Source organism: Cupressus sempervirens, chromosome 10, assembly GCF_028749045.1.
Source record: "Cupressus sempervirens isolate cs-2001-9-10 chromosome 10, ASM2874904v1, whole genome shotgun sequence".
Taxonomy (NCBI): domain Eukaryota; kingdom Viridiplantae; phylum Streptophyta; class Pinopsida; order Cupressales; family Cupressaceae; genus Cupressus; species Cupressus sempervirens.
Genome location: NC_143127.1, coordinates 620,412,762 through 620,435,415, shown reverse-complemented (window position 1 = coordinate 620,435,415; position 22,654 = coordinate 620,412,762).

The following is a 22,654-nucleotide window of genomic DNA, read 5'->3' as shown; positions in this document are numbered from 1 at the left end:
TGGACGAGAATTTTTGGGAGACTACTTTTGGGAGCAAATTTCAGAAGGTTGAGACCAAGAAAGTTTTCCAGAGGAAGGATATTGAGGGAAGCGAATTCTCTTACAGTTCCTGGAGATTGCATAATAGCATCAGGATCAGGTAGGGTCTTGTGTTTTTGATTATCGATTTATTACGCAATTTTCCTTTCCTGTTTTCTTCGTGTCTAGGGTTTGTAAATCTGAATTCTCTGTGATGAATGTTCAACATTACAATATTAGAATTTATCAAATGCTTGTCAATAAACTTCTGTATACATGAGATTTAAATGGGAAAGGGTTGAATCTAATACCGAAATTCTAAATTAGAAGTTCGGATTGACTATATTTCTATACCAATTTAATGAAAGAGGCAATTCTTTAATATAATTATATATTATATATTAAGGAGAAATTGAGTTAGTTTATTTATAAATATATATATAAAACGAAATTAAATTTCATTTAAAAAAAAAAAAATATATATATATTTATAGAAATCGATTTAAAAACAAATTGCTGTTTTTAAACAAATATATATATACAATTAATGTTTTAAGTGGGGGGGAGGGCATCACCCCATACCCACCCCCACTGCCGACAGCCGATAGTACCTGCGTCGCAGGTACTGCGACGGCAGGTACAGAGTACCTACCACCGCAGGCCCTGCGACCGCAGGCTTGCGACAGAGCTGACGGGCTTTAAATGTGGGTTTGAAAGGCTGTTTTGTTATTTCATTTTTTTATATTTATAAATTTTATTATTTAAAAAAAAAAAAATGTTATTTTAATTAAAATTTTTAATTAATAAAATTTTAAATATATATATTAATTAATAAATATTTTAATCTTTATTAATATTTAATAATTAAATAATAATACATTTAACATAGTTTGTAAATATTAATTTATTAATAATTTTGGGATAAATATTAATAGATTAACAATTAATAAATAGATTAAAATAAGTAATTAGAACAAATGATTATTGATTAATTTAATTAAAATTAGTTTAATTAAAGTTAATTAATAATGAATATTAATTGATTAAATGGTAGATTTAGAATATTGACTTAATGGAAGTTATTATAGAAATGGGTTAATCGTAAGGGGTAGTTATGAAAACCTAGTTACTTGAATTCGACATTAATCTGAAACATAAACCTTACCTTAACTCAATAATATACTTTCAAATCCAATCTCTGAGACTTTGATGTTTTCTTTGTGCTTTGAGTGTTATGGGGTTGGTTTAGCGTTGACCAGTTTAGGTTGTTACCAGAGGCTCGGGGTTGTGAATGTGATGTCATGATGATTTGGTCTCGATCTTTCTTAACTCGACCATGGTAATGTGATGAAGTGCTCTATGACATGATTGTATTTACTGTTTGTTATTGCTTTCCAGTTTCCTTGTGTGAAGCTGAGATGTATGTATTTAAGATACCTGACTTAACCATTTTCGAGTCTCGATTAGTTATATTTGATAACCATTTTTGAGTCTCGATCAGTTATACTTGGATTGCTTTTCGGTCGCTTGAGAGGACTGAAGTGGTGGTTATGTTCTTGATGATGCCATGTTTTGACTTGACCATTTTGGAGTCTTCGATCAGTATTGTAATTTACTATTGGGATACTTTATGGTTGCTCATTGGAGAACCATTGGATTTTGTGATTTATCATTGATGCCTTCAGTTGCTGATAGAGAACTGTCGTGGTCATATGATTATTATTTGGTGCTTATCTGTTGCTCATGAAGAACTGATGTAGTTTTGTGGCTTATCTTTTATGATGTCTTTTTAGTTGCTTATATAGGACTGAGGTGGTTTTATTATGATTCTTTGATTTATGATTTCATGAGCCTAGGGTAGGTTATCTATGTGTAGAGTTGGAAAGTGGCTTGTAATGGGGATTGGGGCCCTAAGAGGCTGCCTGGAGTAACCCATTGTAAGTTTTTTTAATAAGTGAAGACATTTACACTAAATGAGGGAAAATGAACCTAACAAGATAATTGTATGTTCTCTCCCATGCCTTGAGTGCTAGTACAAACTAGGATGGTGTAGAGAGAACGCTTGGTTCCGACCTTGCATTCCATAGTATGCCTCATCAGTACGAGAGGATACTAGTGGCCGCAGGGATCAGTAGGGACCCAGGATTCCTAAGGGATTGCTCGGGTAACTTCTACGTGACTTTTGCGATGACACTTTCTCGCTTGCATATTAGGTTTCCTACGTGTCTTGTGGTACCTCTGGGTTTAGATGTCGATCTTTTTAGGAACCCTTGAGTTAGCATACTTATAGGATTTCCTAGACTTAGAGAGTATTTATGATTATAGGTTTTGTTATCCTATTTGGGACTTGAGACTATCTCCTCAGCGCGGTGGGAGTGGACCATTTAGGTTCCACGCGGTCGGGTGGTAGTGCTTTTACTCTTACCATTGAGATCCGTTCCATGGTCACCGTGGCTGGAGTTTTCTTGGTTGGCATTTAGCTTCACTATGTTCTTGGATTATTATGATGGATGGTTAGATTTTATGATAGATGTTTTATCATTATGGATGTATGGATGTATCATGTATGGTGAATAGTTTCATATATTTTTACTGTACTTTGTATCATGGATTTGAGGATGTTGTATCTTTATCTTTACATATTTATATTCTTTTAAGCCTTTCATACCCTGTGACTTGTACAGTGGATGATTGAGCATTCCGAATTAATTTGCCAAGAGGCATTAGGAAAAAATGTATTATATGGACATGGGACTTCTGATTATTCTTTCATATGTATGTGATAGTTGTTAGACTTAGAATTAATTAAATTTAAACGTGACTCAACGTCTTGGGATCCTTAAGAAATGTAACTTGCTAAGTATGGTTATCGATGATTACATGTTATTACTTCCGCTACTATGTGTTTGATGTGTATGTTATACATTCTTACTGTAAAAAAAAAAAAAATGTTTATCAAACTTAGTGAAACTTTAGGTTAATTCTTTTGGATCCCTTGGCGGGGCGTTACACATATGGGATATACATCTAAGGGCTTTGATGTCTTGGATGCATAATGAAGCTAATTATGATAGACAATTGAATGATTATAGAGATTAGAAAATAATAGAGCCCCTATCATTAAGAGTTGAGAGTAGTAAACTAGAAGAAGTTCTTAGGGACTAGTTTAGATTAACTTATGGGGATAAGAAAAAGGGAGTAAGGGATAGAATCTTCACTACCAGAACCAAGGTGTACATAGAATATGAGAACCTACCTTACTTTTCCTTTTAGAGACCCATGGTTGGTGCTAGAAGTAGGTGGGCCAAATTACTTGAGAAACTTAAAAGATCAGAGCCACACAGTCCTATCAACTTGGAGGCCACCCTTCAATGAGTTCCAAAGTATATAGAGTTGGGGAAACAAGCTAGGCTAGAACTATGTTTCCCACTCACTATGCAACCTCCAATACTCATGTGGCCCTTGTATGATATTAATGTTGACAGACTTGACAAACTGTAGGAGGAAAATAAAAGGGAAGTTTGGGAAAGAAAACAAGGATTCTACTACACCTTCAAGAGCAGTAGGAAAGGAAGGACTAAAATTGGGGAATTCAAGTCACTGACTAGGAAATGTAATGCTTGAGGACAAGCATCATTCTACTAGGGGGCAGATGATGAGGCTAATTATTGCCTTTATTTTATGATAGTTTTAAACACTTTGTTTTATTTCCACCAAGACATTTATCAACCTATGTTTGCTTGAACTGATGATTAACCTTTGGGTAGATAGTATGTTATATTTTGCCAATATTATATATATAATGTAGTATTTCATATAACCATCATAATGTGTGTTCTCATATTTGAATTTAATTTGATAATGCTTATTTGTAAATATCTCTACACAATAATTAACCTGATTAGCAAAGGGAGCTACAAATGGTCAGAAGCATTTAAAGGGAAACGTTGAAGATGGCCAATAACATTTGAGGAGAAAAGATGTTAAGCCATAGTTGAAAGAGTCATAATGGTACCAAGGAACATGACCACTAATATGGAGGAGCTATGAAGAACTATTATATATCTCTGCATTTATTATTGTGACAAAGCGGTTGTGTAGACTTTATTATTCTCACCTTGAGCTATTATCTTTTCTTGTCACCTTGAGCTGTTTTCTTTTCTTCCTTTTTCTATAGTGGATTAAAAGTTAGTTTTTTTTGATTTTATGTTGCTGAATAAGTATCAATCTTCTATTTATAGAGATCAAACCAATAGTGTTAGAGGTTAGAAGAAAGTTTATGACAAGAAACTGTTGACTCTTGCAGTGAGTTGTTTTTATAGTTTTATGTATCGTTCTCATGTAAGAAATTTAAGGAACATAATGAAATAGCTCCTGGTTTACATTCTGTATTAGTAGATTAGTAGAAGCCAACCACGGGGGCCCACTTGGGAGGTGGATTAGATTAGAGTAGTATAGATTTATTTTCAAGCATTTTTAGTATTGCAAGTAGAAGTTATAAGTTTGTTCCTGTAGCATCATACTTTGTGAGTGTTCCTATAGCATCTGTAAGAATAGTTATAGTAGATGGATTGAGTTGGAATATATGTTAGCATTTCATTGCATTTCCAGCATTCATTTCAGTAAAGAGTTAAGTGTTAGTTTTCTGCCGCACTAGTGTAGGTTCTTTCCTTGCATTTTACTTTCCTATAGCATAAGGACAATGATTCATTAAGAAACCTAATGCACATACTATGCTGACCATTTCAAGTATACGTCCCTGGGTTGACAAAATTAAATGCACCTCATAGTGGGAAAAATAGTCCTTAGATTGAATACACTATTCTTAAGTATGGCCTTTGGCATGATTATTGTACACCTATTGTGAGGCGGACCAAGAAGTATGTACTAGATTTCTCCCAATGCATTTCCTCTGACAACACCAAAGTATTGAATTATTATAGGATAGCATCAATTTTCCTATAAATATAATATATGGTTTATCTCTATTTAGCTTTTATATATATATATATATATATAATGCTATAGAGGTTGGCTGAATTACCATTTCAACATATATTCTTGACGTGACAGAGTTTATTGCATGCACATGACTATTGTTTACATGGACTTGTGTTTTTCATCATTTAGCTATCATATCTATACAACAATTACAACGAAAAATAAATGAGTACAAGTGATGGATATTTGATAAATTCACAATATCCTTATTGATAAATTAACATTGTTATTTCAATCTAGAAATGTAAAGTCATAATGATAATGCACCAATTAAATTCAATACCTGGTAGAGAATTATATTGATCAATATTATTATATTGTACAAAAGTTTAGCGAGAATAAAAGTAAATCATTCTCTAAAATGTTGTAATATAAATATATATCATTTTAAGCTACTATAATTTCTTTAGAGCCAATATGTATGGAAGGCATATACCATTTAGAAGTATGATTGTGTTACTGTTGGTCAATTCTTACTACATATTGAAGATAATTCTATAGTGAGACTAGCTGTGCTTACTTTGGAACTTTCATTTAAATGAATATGAAGTAAAATAAAATAAAACTTTATCAATTAGTAGAGATTTATTCTTCAACAATGTACATAAATTCATTCTAATGTAACTTTTGTTTATAATATAGAATGAAAGTTTTTAGAAATGGTAATAAATTTTAATGACAAAAATCATTTCCATGATTCAAGACACTTTATATGGAATGTGTTAATCTTTTCTTTGATTTTAAAAACTGTTTGAATATGATTCTAAAAATAAATTCTATATTAATATGTAATATTTCTTATAAAAATATTTTTACAATAATATGTAAGATTCTTTATATGCGAGGAAGTAATAAATAGTGAAAAAAAATTTGTATAATAGAATGTAATTAATTTTGTTATATAGAAAGCATATAAAAAGTTCTTTTATTTTACTTCATAAAAAAAAAAAAAAAAGAAATAAAATTATTATATTATAACACAATTTTTATTTTTATTATCTGACCTATAAAAAACATCTTTATATTGGAGAGGGGATTCATCAATTATTATTAATGCGTGTATTAAACACCATGTATATAATTGGTCCATACAATATATATTACATCAAGTATGGTCTCTTCTTGATTCAACATTTGAATGTTACATCATGCATACTTATAGAGAAGACAATCTTTTGGCTAATTTTCTGGCTAATTTGGGTACTGACGAGGTTTATATTAACTCTTTACTTTCCTCACTTAACCTCCTTGATCTCCCCAACTTAGTTAATATTATGACAAAAGAATATGTTTATAATTAGGTTGAGTCCTCATATTTTATTTGATAATAAATCATGACTTCTCTATGATTTCACATGTTTTTTCTTTAATGGATCTCAATTGTTCTTTTGAGATATTATATGTAGGTCAAGGTCTTGGATTACACTTGCATCAGACGGCTTTCTGATATCATGGTCTTAATTAAAGTTTTGGATGTAGATTAGTGATGGTAATCTCTGTGACAATTTTCGCTGGGCTCTGGGTCTTGTCTCTGGCACCAATCAATGAATTGTATTCATATGAGTTTTGGACTCTTTGTAATTACTGTATTCTCAATCTAAGAATCTCTAGGACAATATTCATTAGTGTTGATAGATACTTCTGCATTCCTTTTTTATATCAGGCAATGACTGGAGTTTTTCTTTTCTAGTTCTTTTCTTCGAGAGCTTTTTTGAACCAGTTATTATTAATATAAATATAGTGTTTTTCCAAAAAAAAAAAAAATTCTTTATATTGGGACTCATACAAATTATTGAACAATATTTTGTGTAACTAGAAAAAGGTAGGATTTGTTTGCTAATGTAACATCATACTATTATCAAGAAGTTCAAACCAAGCCTCATTCAATCAACCTTAGTACTTGCCCATTCCTCACACTAACAAATTATTAAATGAACTCTACCGTACTCATTAAAATTCATTTTTATTTGATATATTTATATAAATATTATGCTAGTTAAAAAGATACATGCTAATATTCTTTTAAATTTATATTATATTGATTTTATATTTTGTAATTGATTGAATAAATTATAAATTATTATTTTAAGCCCCACCCCATTATTATTATTCAAGTCATTTATTGAATGAATTTTTCTTGGAGACACTTGATGGATATAATGAATGTATAATATTTGTCACAAAGAGAAGAATATATGAGAAAGAAAATAATAATAAATAAATAAATAAATAAATAAAATAATAAATAAATAAAATAATAAATAAATAAATTCAGACTATTATGTAAATTTAGACTGTTATATAAATAAATAAATACTTTTTTCTATACTTCAGGCATGTTATATAAATTGTTGAAAATCTTGACTGAATTCGAGTCCTCCATGCCTGCTGTGTGATGAAAGTGTAAAATTTGACAAATTTTGATTTTTTGATGGTATTAGTTTTGTTCATCGATATAATAAGGTTGTATTTATCGATGTTAGTTACTTGTACATATTGCGATGCTGGGTTTTCTTTCTGGTTCTTTCCCAGTTGAGCTCTTGAACCAGTTATATATATATATATATATATATATATATATATATATCTAGTGGCTCATCCACTTTTTCCTTAAAAAATAATAATAAATAATTTTATTTTTATGAGTAGTTATATTTTAAAATTTATTTTATTTAAAACTACTATACACACACATATATTTGTATTTTCATCAAAATATTTGATTTGATTTTTGTGAATAGTTATATTTTAAATATATCGTGTTTATTAATTTTTTAAAAATTATTTAAAACCACAAAAACTGATATTTATATATATCTGTATATATCTATTTATTTGATCAAAATATTTGATTTGGTTTTTATGAATATTTATATCTTAAAATTTATTATATTTATTAATTTTTTTAAATTTATTTAAATTATATATATTTGTATACTCTCAAGAAAAACTTATTTGTTGGGAGCACACTTAAATAAGGAAAATGTTAAATGTACATGCATATCAAGATTCAAACAACGAAATATAACTAAGCTTCTTGAGTTTCATAAAGCGATGCAACCAAGATATAGAGTCACATGCAATTTCAAGAGCAACTCAATAAGGGCACCCACAAGAGGCCTTGTTGATGTGCTCAAAGTTGAAGGATGTGGATGTGCTCTCCTAAAACACAACTATTGAATCCCAAGATGATGAAAATGTGAATGAATCTATTCTATATGAGTGAGGAATGCTTCAAGAGGAGGCTATGGAATAAGTCATTCTTAAAAGAATTCTAGGAAATGGAGATGGATGAAAGAAATAAGTCTAAGAATACAACTCTACCATGAATATGCAAAACAATGCAAGAAGTAAACAACTACCAAAGGGTTAGTACTAAAATCTCTAAAATCACTAGAAAGCTCTAAGCATAAACTAGCATGATAAAAATGCAATGGAGGAGATGAAAAATGCTTGAGACACTGGCTCTATTTATAGGATTGAGGGAGACCTTGAGGAGGTGACACCTATGTGGCATCCACATAGGTGCCACAAGGGAGACAGATGGGCTAAAGGACAAGCCATGCAAAAGTCAAAATAAGCCTTTATGATTTGGGTGGCTCAAGGTGTGCTCACACATGTGTGAGCAATCTTGGGGAAAGAAATGGGGGGACAAGGATGTAAGAGTCCTTTTGGAGAAGTTAATGAAAGGGGGACTCCTAGGGAATTGATTTGTTCACACATATGTGAGCAACCACTCAGGGGCTAAAAAGTGGTTAAAAATGAGGTTAGGATTAATAAAGTGAATTTAGCAAGTGGTAGGTTTAGAAGGATGAGTGATGGGTGGTAGGTTAGGTTTTAGGTGGGATTAGGATTAAATCAAATAGGATTTAATTTAATCGTAAGATTAGAGAATTTAATAAAGTGGAGGGATTTAAATAAATTGGAACTTATATAAAAAGGGATTCTTGTAGCACTTTGTATTAAATAAATTTAACACATTAGAGGGGAGTATTTAAATTAAATTTAAATATATTAGGGAAGTGAACCTATTTAATTAAATAAGCAAAGGAACATGAAAAAATACAATTAATTAATAAATAATTAATTCTAGTGTCAAGGGAGATGTTAAATCAATTAATATAGTGTTTAGGACAATTTTTAAGTGTCTACATTTTCCCCCTCTTTGATGTAGTGTCAAGATGACATTGCATCAAAGAAAATAAAATATAGGTTGCCCCAATGAGGAGAGGAGTTGCAAGAGTCATGTCATAGTGACAAAAAGGGAGGAGGGTGCCCCCTTAAGGCCGAAACAAGGTGAAAAAGGAATATATTTTTTCCCATTTTGTTGAAAATAGAAATGAGAAAGAAAAGGGAAATAAAAAGGCTTAAAAGATGACATTGTAGGACTTATCACCAAGACTAGAATGAAGCAAGGTGAATTGGATAATGATTTAACTAGATAATGAATCTAAATGCATCCTAACTACATGAATTCATGGGATTCATTTGTGTTCATATGGGAGAGAACACCCTAGTTTGATATTGCAAGAGGAGTTATGCATGAAATGCTATAGTAGCATAGATGGAAAGGTTCCTTTGCATGGACTAGACTCTTAAAACACAATGTAGATTTTGTAGCTATGATGGAACAAATGATAGATACAAACTAGAGAGGTCCAAGCACACTCAAAGTCTTTTCAAAGTTCTTGGTAGAAAGTTTGCTAATCCGTTGGCCCCAGTGAGAAATGCATAACCATAACTCAAATCTGACATAGATGTGCTAAAAAATCATGAAAATAGATGATATCACAAAATGACCTATGTAATTAGGTTAAGCCATTCAAATGATACCAAGATATTGAAGATTAGGGCACACTTGGGGAGGCTATTACTGACACACAAAGATAAAATCAACAAAAGTCCTTATGACCAAGTAGTCATTTAGTCCATAGTTCTTGCCATGAACTTTATTCTGATGGTGAATTTATTAAGCTCATGTAGGAAGGATGCATCGTGTAAGGAAAAAGTTGATTGTTTGATTGAAATGTATTGAAGTGTTTGTGATTGTTTGCTTGCAATTGTGTGAAAAGAAAAAGGTTCTCAAATCATTTTGTCTCAGTATAAAAATTGTGTAAGTTTTGTTTGTAATCATTATTTGATGAGTTAAAGCTCAACGTCATGAGATTAGATGATGAATAATTAGAAATGGATGGTGGAAGTATGTAGGATAGTTAGAAATGGATATGGAAAGTGAGCATGTATGGATGGAAGGAATAGGACAATCAAAATAAAAAATGAAAAAGGCTGATTGATAGTATATGGAAATATGGACGATATGTAATGCAATGTAGTATGGATGGGGCTTGCCCCCAGTGCAAAGTGCAAGTGGAAGAGGATGAGTGAATGGATGGATAAGTGGAATTGGAAGATATTGGATACAAAGGGAGGACTCAAGCATCTAGATACATGGATGGTATCCCTTGATATTTATTTCTCTTTCTTTGTTATTTTCAAGGAATTTTTACTATTTTCTCATAGATGTTGGTAGGATGGTGAACATGAGGATGAAATGGGTTGGTAAAAGGAGGTCAAGGTCTTATGAAAAAGTTTGGATTAAGGGGGTGGAGTGGTTGGGAGGAAGACATGGTTGATGGATGCTAGGTTGGAAGACTTGTGAATGAGTGGATGAAGGAGGTGGAAAGATTGTCATTAGCACAACCTTGAAGGGTGATGGACAAGAGGGAATTTTGGAGGATATATAGGAGAAAGTTTGAATTTTGGGATATAGGGACCCAAAATGGATGAAGGAGATGATGGATTTAGGATGGTGGATTTTGGGACATAAGAACCCCAAATAGAGTTCTTAAATGGAAGTTTTGAGGATTTATGGATGAAGGAAGCCTTTGGATTAGCAAAATTTGATGTCATTTTTGAATTTTTCTTTCAAATTCATTGCTTCATTAAGTAGCTTTGGAATCCACATAATTTTTGAATTTTTAATTTTCAGCCTTTGTGGCCTGCTAATTTTTTCTTTCTTTTGGATCATATTTTTCTTTTCTTCAACATGTCTTTTAGAGGGGACATGTTGATCCTTAATTTTTGCAGATTTTTGGCTTGATTCACTTTAGATTTGTCATCCAATTTGCTTCCATTGGCCATTGTATGGGTGTATGAGGATAAATGGTATGGAGAGCTTATGGATGGTGAACATTGGAAGGAATTCAAGGATGTGCGTCTTTTTTGATCTTTATTAGGAGCATAAGGGGATGAAATGGAAGAATTGGATATGGTGGATGGATGTATGTAAGGACCCAAAATGGATGGAAGGGATGAAGGATTTTTCTTTGGAACATAAGGAAGCCAAAATGGATGGAAATGAGGAAGGAATGAGAATATATATATAAGGGCCCAAAGTGGATTTGGAATACAAAATGATGGGAACATTTAGGTTTGCATGGAGGAGTTTTGGATTTAAAAGGAGTTGAAGGTGTACCAACATCTTGAGACATTATTTGTTCAATGGGATACTTATTATTTTCAATACAAGATGCAAGTCCATTTATGGGTTCCATGAGTGGATTGGATAGGTTTGATAGGATCATGTGGAGGAGCAGGATCATGAGGAGGATTATGAGGGATAATAGGATCTTGAGATGGATTGGGATCATGAACTATAAATGAAGGGGTACTTTGATCTTGAATTATAAGAGGATTATGTGGTGGAAGGATTGGATCATGTAGAGATGGAACAAAAACATGTAATAGAGTGGAGGGAATGGAACCATGAGATGAAGTGATTTGATCTTGACATGAAGGAGTACTAGTGATGAAGTGGAAGGAACATGTTCATGAAGTGTAGGATCAATGGATATTATCTCTTGAGATGGAGGGGAATCAGTAATGGGTGAACTAGAGGTAATATCTTGATCTTGATTAGGAAGGGGATCATGAGATGGATTAAGAGGGATAAATAGATTTTGAGGGATAAGGGAATTTTGGGATGGGAAATTTCTTGGATTTAAAGGAGAGGAGGAATCCATAATGGCATGTTTTGGAAACATTTCTTGACATGGAATTGGGTATATGAATTTGGGTGATTGGATCACTTCATTTTTAGTTTAGTACTTAGATAAGCTTTCTACTAATGATTATGGGACAAATACTATTATAAGGTGGGGGTGATGTTGACTTTGGAGGATTAGGATTGTGTGGAGGTTGAGGCATGGGTAGGGGATTGGGATGATGATTTTGGAAATTAAACTCAAAGCATGGGGAATTATGTGGAGGATTTGGGTTGGATGGGACATGAAGATTATGGACTTGGAAACATGGGGGAGAAGGACATATGTTTTGGCAGATTCATTTTTGCTTTTGACCCCCATTTTGTAGGCAAAGGACATAATTCTTGAGTTCTTCAATTTCTTTGGCAATGACATTTATGTTTGACGAATTATGTGGGCTATGACTGGAATCATATGTGGGTGAATGATAATGAGGTGGATTTCCCTTTTCAAAGGTGGAGGAAGAATAAAAAATGTGAGATGGATTAGGATTGGACATACAATTTTGAGGATTGATTTGGTACATGGGTTGAATGGGAGGTATAACTCCATTTTTCCTTTGAAGATCTTCAACCATTTGGTTAAGCCGATTCTTATCCATGAACTTAGATGAGGAGTGGTGAAGTATTTGATGATATGTGAAATATTACTTAGGACTAGGATTAGTTTTGGTATTTTTTTTGATTTGTTTTGATTTGATTTTATCTAATATTGGATGAAGGTTTGAGATAACCTTGATGTAGATAAATAGATTATGATATTGCAAATAATTGGATGTTGGATTTGGATGATGATATCTTCTTCCACTTGGAGATGGACAAATGATCTCAAGTTGGAATAGGATATACAATAGATGACTCAATACTTGGCTATGGACAAATGATCTCAAGTGAGAGTAAAACTATGATAAGTTTTCTTAAGGATGAAGGTCTAATATCACACTTTGGAAACATCTCTCTACCTAAAGATTGGATTGAATCTTGATGAAGGATAAAGATGATTGAGGATTGTGATTTGAGTTAATCTTGACTATAGTTGGATGTAGGCCAATTAAGATAACTAGTATTGAAGTCCCAGGATTATAATGGTGCTCCTAAGTCCAAAGTAGAAGATTTTTTGAAAACTTGAATTAGAAGAGGATTTAAATATATGAGGTTTGAAAGATAAATTTTGGATGAATATATAGGAATTATTTAGAAAGAAGTGAATTTGACAAAAGATTGGATTAGAATAATGATGATTTAAAGGATTGGATTAAGGATGAATTATGAGATTGGATGAGGAAATTGGATCTTGATGTGCATTATGAAGCATGACTAGGATGAAGATTAGGACTTTAATTGAAAGATTAGGAAGATGAGAAAATGATTAGGATGATTAGAGATGATTCAAATTTTGAGGAATGATTTGAATGCATAAGACAAGAGATGCATGATGGTGATGAATTTGATGGATAAAAAAAGTTATTTGGAATTGACATGGACAACTTGACTAAGAGGACTTAAAACAAGATCTTGTTTTTTGTTGTTTTTTAGATTTTTTATTTTTATTTTTGAATTTTAAACTTTTATGATGTTTTTGAGTTTTCAACATTTTTAATGTTTTTGAGTTTTTAAATTATATCCTTTTTTTGGATTTTGAAAGTTTTTCTATGTTTTTGGATTTTTTAAATTTTACAATATTTTTAAAATTTTCAAATTTGGAATGAAAAATAAAATAATGAAATATATACAAGACAAGTTTCTAAGGTTCAATTTGGATGATGTGTTCCCTTTTGGCTGAAAATGAGGAAGCTTTTAAACACTAAAGCACGTCAAACATACCAACAATCCTATAAAGTTTCAAATAGGATTACATAAGCTCAATTAAGGTATGTCCTTGATATATGCAAGGTACAAAAGGTCCAAATCCATAGATGAAAGAGAATAATGACACATAGCTAGGAGGAGATGCTAACCCAAATCTCCACCTTCACTTCCCAAAGGTATAAAGTTCTTTGTGGCTTAGCCAAGAGTGACAAGATTCTAGTTCCAAGGGAGGTGTCTTTAGATTCACCTCTCGCTATTTATACTCTATTATAACACACAAGTAGAGGTCATTCAATGTGATGAAATCCCCAAGCAAGCCTCTTAAAAAGTGTAAAACAAGGCCGCTTATTTCTTGTTCACTCAAGCTCACCCAAAGGCGCGAGAGGATTGAATACGTAAGTGGTCTTGGGTTTAAAAGATACTTGTTATTTCCTAATGCAACTTTACATTTTTGTTATCTAATCTTGAAGATACTTGTGTTTATAACATACAATTTTTTTTCCAACTTACAACATCATCAACATAATAAGAGTTCGTCAACAAAAAGAGATCGATCGACATCAACATAAGAAATTTGATGAGGATAGAGAAAGTTCCTTTATGTCACTCAAGATTGAATGTATTCATTTTAAGCACCAATTTTGAGTGTTTCATTGTAATTGTTCTTTGATCTCTTAGGCATTCAAGAGTGTCTGTTAACATTCATTACAATGAAAGCATGTATATTGATTAGTCACTCAAGATTGCGTTTGAACAACATTCATTCAATGAAAGATTTCAATTCCTTAACGACATTTAAGATTGTGTTTTAGCAACATTCATTAAATGAAAGATTTTAATTGATTATGTATTCAAGATTGAATTTTTCTTGTTTTAAGTTTAACCATTCAAGAGTTTGTTTGATTTATCCAATTAAGTGAAACATGTATTCAAAGATATGTGTTTAAGCATTCAAGTTCATTTCCCAAAAGCAACAAAACTTTAAAGAAAACCTGCAAGACACATGATTAGTTATTTCTAAAATGCTCCAATCTATAATGTTGTAAACAATAAACTTGATTAGCATCACCAAAATCCCCAAAATGAATGTTTTACTATGGAAACAATTATTTTAACTTTTTTTGTTATTTTTTATATATGCAAATCAACTTCGAATAGCCCATATCTTGCAGAATCACTATAAGTCAATTTTTGTAAAATGCCAACGATAGTAAAATGAAAACAATAGAATAGCAAACAAAAAATACCTGATACTTACTTTGGTCAATCATAGCCAATAGTAGTAGATCGAAGATGCCAAACCACGTAGATGACAAAACTTGCGACTACTGGAAAAATTGTTGACAACAAAACAGGAGCCACTAGTAAATCTAAGATGCCAAAATAATAGGTCACCAAGAAATTGTAGACACCAAAATAGTAGGTTGCTAGGAAATTGGAGATGCTAAAATAGTAGGTCATTGGGAAATAATAGATGAAAGAGTTTGAGTCTACGAAGATGTCAGTTTATCAGAGAGGAAACTTTAGATTCAAGTGACAATAGTCTTTAGGTGAAGATGCTTGTTCAAAGGAAAATATCATAGTTTAGGTGTGGATATGCTATTCTACATGTAGAGATGACATTCGACATGGAAGAGATGCTAAACAATGAAAATGATAGTTCATCTATGTGAATGAAACTGCACGTGAACAAAGATCAAAATTTGTGATTGTTTTAGAAAATAACAATTTTTATCTTAAAATGTGAATGTTTAGAATGCCAAAATCTATACGTGAAAAATATATCTATTGGGAGCATGATTAAACAAGGAAAATATTAGTAGTTCATGCATATCAAGATTCAAACAATGAAATACAACTAAGCTACTTGAGTTTCACAAAATGATGCAACCAAGAAATAGAGTCCCACACAACTTCAAGAGCAACTCAAAAAGGGCACCCACAAGAGGCCTTTTTGGTGTGTCCAAAATTGATGGATGTGGATGTGCTCTCCTCAAACACAATTATTGAATCCCAAGATGATGAAAATGCAAATGAATCTATTCTATATGAATGAGGAATGCTTCAAGAGGAGGCTATGGAATAAGTCATTTTAAAAAGCATTCTAAGAAATAGAGATGGATGCAAGAAATAAGTCTAAGAATACAACTCTACCATGAATATGTAAAAAAATGCAAGAAGTAAACAACTACCAAAGGGTTAGTACCAAAATCTCTAAAATCACTAGAAAGCTCTAAGCATAAACTAGCATGATAACAATGCAATGGAGGAGATCAAAAATTCTTGAGACAAGGGCTCTATTTATAGGGTTGAGGGAGACCTTGAGCAGGTGACATCTATGTGGCATCCACATAGGTGCCACAAGGGAGACACATGGGCTAAAGGAAAAGCTATGCAAAAGTCAAAATAAGCCTTTATTATTTGGGTGGCTCAAGGTGTGCTCCTACATGTGTGAGCAACCTTGGGGAAAGGAATGGGGGGACAAGGATGTAAGATTCCTATTGGAGAAGCTAATGAAAGGGGTCCTCCTAGGGGTTGAGTTGTTCACACATGTGTGAGAAACCACTTAGGGGCTAAAAAGTGGTAAAAAAGGAGGTTAGGATTAATAAAGGAGGTTTAGAAAGTGGTAGGTTTAGAAGGATGAGAGTGATGGGTGGTAGGCTAGGTTTTAGGTGGGATTAGGATTAAATCAAATAAAATTTAATTTAATCATAGGATTAGAGAATTTAATAAAGTGGAGGGATTTAAATAAATTGGAATTTATTTAAAAGGGGTTTTTTGGAGCACTATGTGTTGAATAAATTTAACACATTAGATGAGAGTATTTAAATTAAATTTAAATACATTAGCAAAGTGAACCTATTTAATTAAATAAGTAGAGGAACATGACAAAATATAATTAATTAATTAATAATTGATTATAATGTCAAGGGAGATATTAAATCAATTAATATAGTGTTTAAGGAAATTTTAAGTGTCTACAATATCTATTTTTTCATCAAAGTATTTGATTTAATTTTTATGAATAGCTATATTTTATGTTTTATATTTCAAGCCATTTAGGCGGGAGCTTTTTTCTTGGAATATGATCTTGCTGGGAGATTCACCCAAAATTCATTTCAAGTATACCCAAATTTGATATGCTTTTAGGATGAAGATTTTATTGACACTTTGGAAAGATAAGAATGTTGTTCTTTTCACTCACAACTTTCTTGATATAAATGTTTTGATGTATACTAAAGCTTATATATGTAACTATGTAATAATTCATATAGAAGTACATGCCAATAAGGTGTCCTACCTATTGGAATAAGTATATGAGAAACAAGATACCAAGACGGGGGGGGGTGGTGAATCAAGATCTTAAACTTTTATCTTCAAAACCAATAACATAAATCCACACCTAACTCATCTCATGGATCTACCATTAAAACTAAAATGCTGAAACATAAATAAAATAAATCATATCCATAAATAGTTCAACACATAACACATTAATTTGGTTACCCGAAAACACTTCAAGAAGAAGGTAAAACTAAGGTGGGGACGAAACCCACAAATCTTCATTGTTGCAATAATAAAGTTAACCTATTAGGATTATAATGTTTGATTATAAAATATGATCTACCTTGTGAGGGGTCTTCCCTATTAAACTTTTAAGAGATTATTAGGTCTCACGACCTTGTTAAAGGACCTTACACTCACAATGAAGTAAGGACTCTATTAGGAGGTTTACATAGATCTATTAAGACCACTCTGTTAAGAGATTTACCCTATCTCAATTAACAATAACTGATTTAGTACCTAACCCTCAATTTTCTCTACAAGCTAATCTTGGGTGTCCTCTTTGTTGTATCTTTGATTTGATCTTTTGATCTGATAACTTTGTTAAGTCCTTCAATACTCCAATTGCTCTTTGTCTTCTTTGCTTTCACACTTTGCCTTCACTCCTGCACATGTGCATAAGGATACTCTTACACATCTTATTAACCTCTCTTTTTAATTCTAGGTTTAGAATCCTCCTTAAATAGATGTTCTATGAAGGGTCTAGATCTTGATCAATGACTTACACTTCATCATATTTTGTCATTTCAATCCCATTTTTTGATTGGGACCTTGGGATCATTACCATTTGTAATGATGCATAATCAACTCCTTATCTAGCTCTTCAAATATCATAAAAAAGCTGGCCAAGTGGTTTACATATGTGTGTGTGCCATTACAAACTTATTTTTCAAAACCAAACTACTCAACACTTGAATACTTTGACTCTACATCATGTAAAATAACTTCATGCTATTACTTGGCTTCTATAATCTTATTTTCTTGGTACTTAGTAACTTTTCAACATGCTTGGTCTCTACTATATTTCTCAGCTCCAACTATATTTCTCAACTCATTCATCTTCTTAGTCACTACTAAATACTTGACAATCACTATCCTACTTGGTATAAGCATTGTATGCTTGACCTTTAGTAGATAACTTAGCCGCAGTGATGATCTTGTAATCTTACCTAGTAAATGACTAAGTGTTTGGACCACTAATTAGAAACATAGAATTAGAAATCAACACCATGTGCAGGAGTTTCTCAATCATTAGGTAATGCCCCTTGTATGGTGCTTAGAGTGCTACCAAGTTCTAGTGCTATTAGTTATACTCTGTCTAGTAATCATAGTTCTTTCACTAACCACTCCCAGATGCCTCAGCCATAGGCTCCCTATTGTTCTCCTAGTAGTAGGAGTTATGGATAGCATCATTACTAAGCCTCTCTATCATAACGTGGCTTCAATTATTCACTAGGTCATGTTCTTGTTGCTCCTATTACTACCAATTGGTCCACCCCTCATGGTGGATTTGTGTAGCCATAAGCCCCTTCTTCCAAATGGTCCTTTCCTCACCTAGCCTTGGCAAGTTTGTCTCCCAAGAATGGGGAGGAAAAATAAAAAGAGAAAGATGCTACTGATGATGGGAGGTCTTTTCCTAACCCACCCATTAACCCCATTAATGTATGGGGTTCTTATGAACACCAAGATCCTCCTCCCTCAATTGGTATGGCTCTTGCATCCTGAGGTTTCTTATACTATTTTTTCTATGAATAGTTTGTAAGTTGTCTAACCTTACTATCATGTGTACTTTTGCTAGGTGATCTTGTATCCCCCGACCCCCTTTTCTGTGAATATGTAACTTCAATATTTAATTTATAGAGAAGGGAATATTCATATAAAAATATTATATTTATTAATTATATATTTTTATTTAAAACTACTATATATGTATATGTCTACTTTTTCCTTCAAAATATTTGCTTTAATTTTTATGAATAGTTTTATCTTAATATTTATTCTATTTATTAATTTTTAAAAAGTTATTTAAAACCACAAAAAATAGATATTTATCTGAGAGACCCTACAATTGGAGTTAGGGAGGTTAGAATCCATGAAATTCAATAAAAATCTATGAAATCCCTTAAAACAATCTTCATATTTTGTGGATTTTTAAAAGACAGGTTGGGAGTTAGATTTTTATTCATTTTTTTATTTGTGATTTTGTAAATTAAATAATTTTGAAGACTTTGAAAAATGAATTTTGAAAATAATATTTTTGTGGTTAAAATTATTTATAAATTTTAAATGATTATTCTTAAGTTTTATTTTTTGAAAATCATTTTTTATTTTTTCAAATATGCTTCCTTTTGGAATAATAGGAAAGATAGGATGCTGGAAGGGCAGGGGGTGGGGGGGGGGGGGGGGAGGTGAATCAATATCCTCTAAAACTTTTACCTTAAACAAATTCACTAATGCCCTTATCCTTTTCACAACTCAATAATCACATTGCACTAACCACAATACTTGTAAATGAAAATGACTTTGTCTAATATAACTTGAATCAACCATTAAACCATAAACATAAACTCATAACACATAAAAAAAGTATTTGGCTAGAGAAAAACCCTTGTTAGAGGGAAAATTGCAATGGGGATGACACCCACAACTCCATCACTACTGTAGTAAGATAATGCCTAGTTAGGGTTACAATGTTTTTGTCACTTTAGGTGACTTATTTTGTTAAGATTTTACAATCAGATCTACTAGGATCTACCTCCTTTAAGGATTTTACAACATTATGCCTTTAGTTAAGAGATTTGCAAAAAATGGTTAGGTCTACCTTGTGAAAGGATTTAGTCTTCTATAGTGATTAGAAAATAGCAGTAAACTAGTCTATACAATGGAACTTTCTTTTCCAATCACATTGCTCATCAACATAACTATTTATCACCTATTCTTGATCTTCAATTTCTCTCAACAATGCTTGAATCTTCAATCTCTACTATTTTTGACACTTTACTCTTCTGCCATAACAACTTCTTAACAACAAAAAAATACCCTTCTTGCTTCCTTCAACAACAAATTCAATTGTTTCCTTATAGGTCCTTTTATAGTTTTCTTTTCCCACTTTGATCTCTGACCTAATTAGGGTTTAGGAACTCTATAGAATGTATCGCTGATTAAAATCAATGACTTGGAATAATTCTCATTTCATACTTTTCTCTTTTGCATTTTCATTGGCCTTCTCTACCTTGAAATCATACAACAATTAATACTCTTACCACTAGTACAAAAACAACAATACGTGACTTTAAAAACTACTAAAATTTGTATATATGTGACTAAACTTAGTCACATGATTACTAGTAGTTAATATCCAATCATTTATAACACTACTAAATTTACTACTAAATGATTTTAGTCACTTACTTGATCATTGATTTTGATCATTGATTTAATCTCATATTTAATTGTATATTTAGTAGTATATTTAATCACATATTTAGTTGTATCTCTAATAGTTGATTTAGTCACATATTTAGTGGTATATTTAGGAGCATATTTAGTCATATATTTGGTCACATATTTAGTATATTTACTCACATATTTGGTAGTGTATTTAGTAGCATATTTAATAGTATATTTGGTCATATATTTAGGAGCATATTTATTCACAAATTTGATAGTGTATTTATTCATTATAGGGTACGATGGAATTGAACCACCATCCTCCTACTTGTAAAGTAGATGCTCTTCCATTGAGTTAGTACCCTTTAAAAAATAATCATACAATGTGTAACTTTTTACATTATCTTTGTTCCAATCATTTGAGTTAAATTCCTTATCATTTCTTTAGTGATTTATACCCGATTTCTATTTATAATTGGTTTACCTTTATCTTTGTTTAAAATTGCCATGAGAATGGTCAAATGACAATGGTGCTAAATGAGTGAATAATTAAAACTATTTGGGCAAAGGGAAAAAAACATAGATGCATAAGACAATGATATTGTATGAGAATATTATCACAAATATTGACTACTAAGAGCCACATTAACCATAAGGACTCTTCACTTCTTTAATGTAACCATACCATTAAAGAAACAACTTATGGGGACAACCAATGAGCTATCTCAAGAATATTAGAGATAATGATTTTTTGAGGCATGGAATAAAGGTTGAAAGAATCAATGAGCAATATCCTTGTAAAAGTTATCATCTATTGCATGTTACTACTAAGCTATATATTTATTTTTGTGTAATATGAAATCTTAAATTACTTTTGTGAAGAAACTCTATATTAACTTAAATAAAAAATATATCTTTCAATTTACAGTCACTTGATAAAACTTGTTATTTGATGTTTTGAATCTGCAATAGCATTATCAACTTTAACTATTTCTTATCCTAAATCAATATTGTGTAGTCAATACATTATTTTCAAGTTCACATGGATTAAAAGGTGTTCTCTAAAGTACCTCGACACACCTAAGGCTGGAACAAAGGCTATGGGATCCTTGAAGGTTTTAGTTTCTACATTTTGAAAGGATAAAGTATTAACATATTAATATCAAATGACATGTTGCAGTAAAGAAAATCTAAGCAAGAAGAAAAAAAAGGATCAAATTTACTTGGTGCTAACAATTATTAATTATCCTAGAGAAACACCTACTCTACAACATGTAATCTAGAGTAGCTGATGCCATGAGTTCTTAAAAAAATTGGTTGATATTCTATAGGAGGTGTAAACATGTAGGGAACACTAGCATACTTTTCCATTCTAGTTTCTTTTTAAATAAAAAAATTGCATAATGACATAAGTTGTTCATTTCAATAAAAGCATCGAGCCAATTCTATTTATGTTTCCACCAAGACCTCTATCAATACATACTTGTAGAGTCATCAATGTAGAGTAAAATGGGACTAGGGGATCATTACAAGTACCACCAACAACATGGTGCTAGAATTCAAACATAATAAATAGATACTAATTTTACATTCATTCATTTATAAATAAGATGTGATAAAATTAATTTAATATAATTATAATTATTTACCTACATATCAATGCCAAATTTTGCATTGTGATACTCATCACTCCCCACTTGCCTTCTAAGTATAAGGGTTCCAAAACTTGCACACCCCCATTTGACAATCCAAGTGCAGATTGATTTGGTTCATAAGGATGTGTTGCAATAACAAGTAGTGTACAATAGAGCTGCAAAATAAAACAAAATAAAATAGAGTAAAAAATTAGACCAGCTCAAAATATCTATGACAATACCCTCACCTTTGAAACTATCAAAACTAAAACACAAACTCATTGCATCTTGTATCTACAAAATGCACAAAATAATGGACTACCAAAGCTAATCTACACATAGAAGTCTAAAATTTAGACATAAACTAGAGGTAAATGGTTTCTATAAAGTCAAATCATGGATATTTGGATCTTGA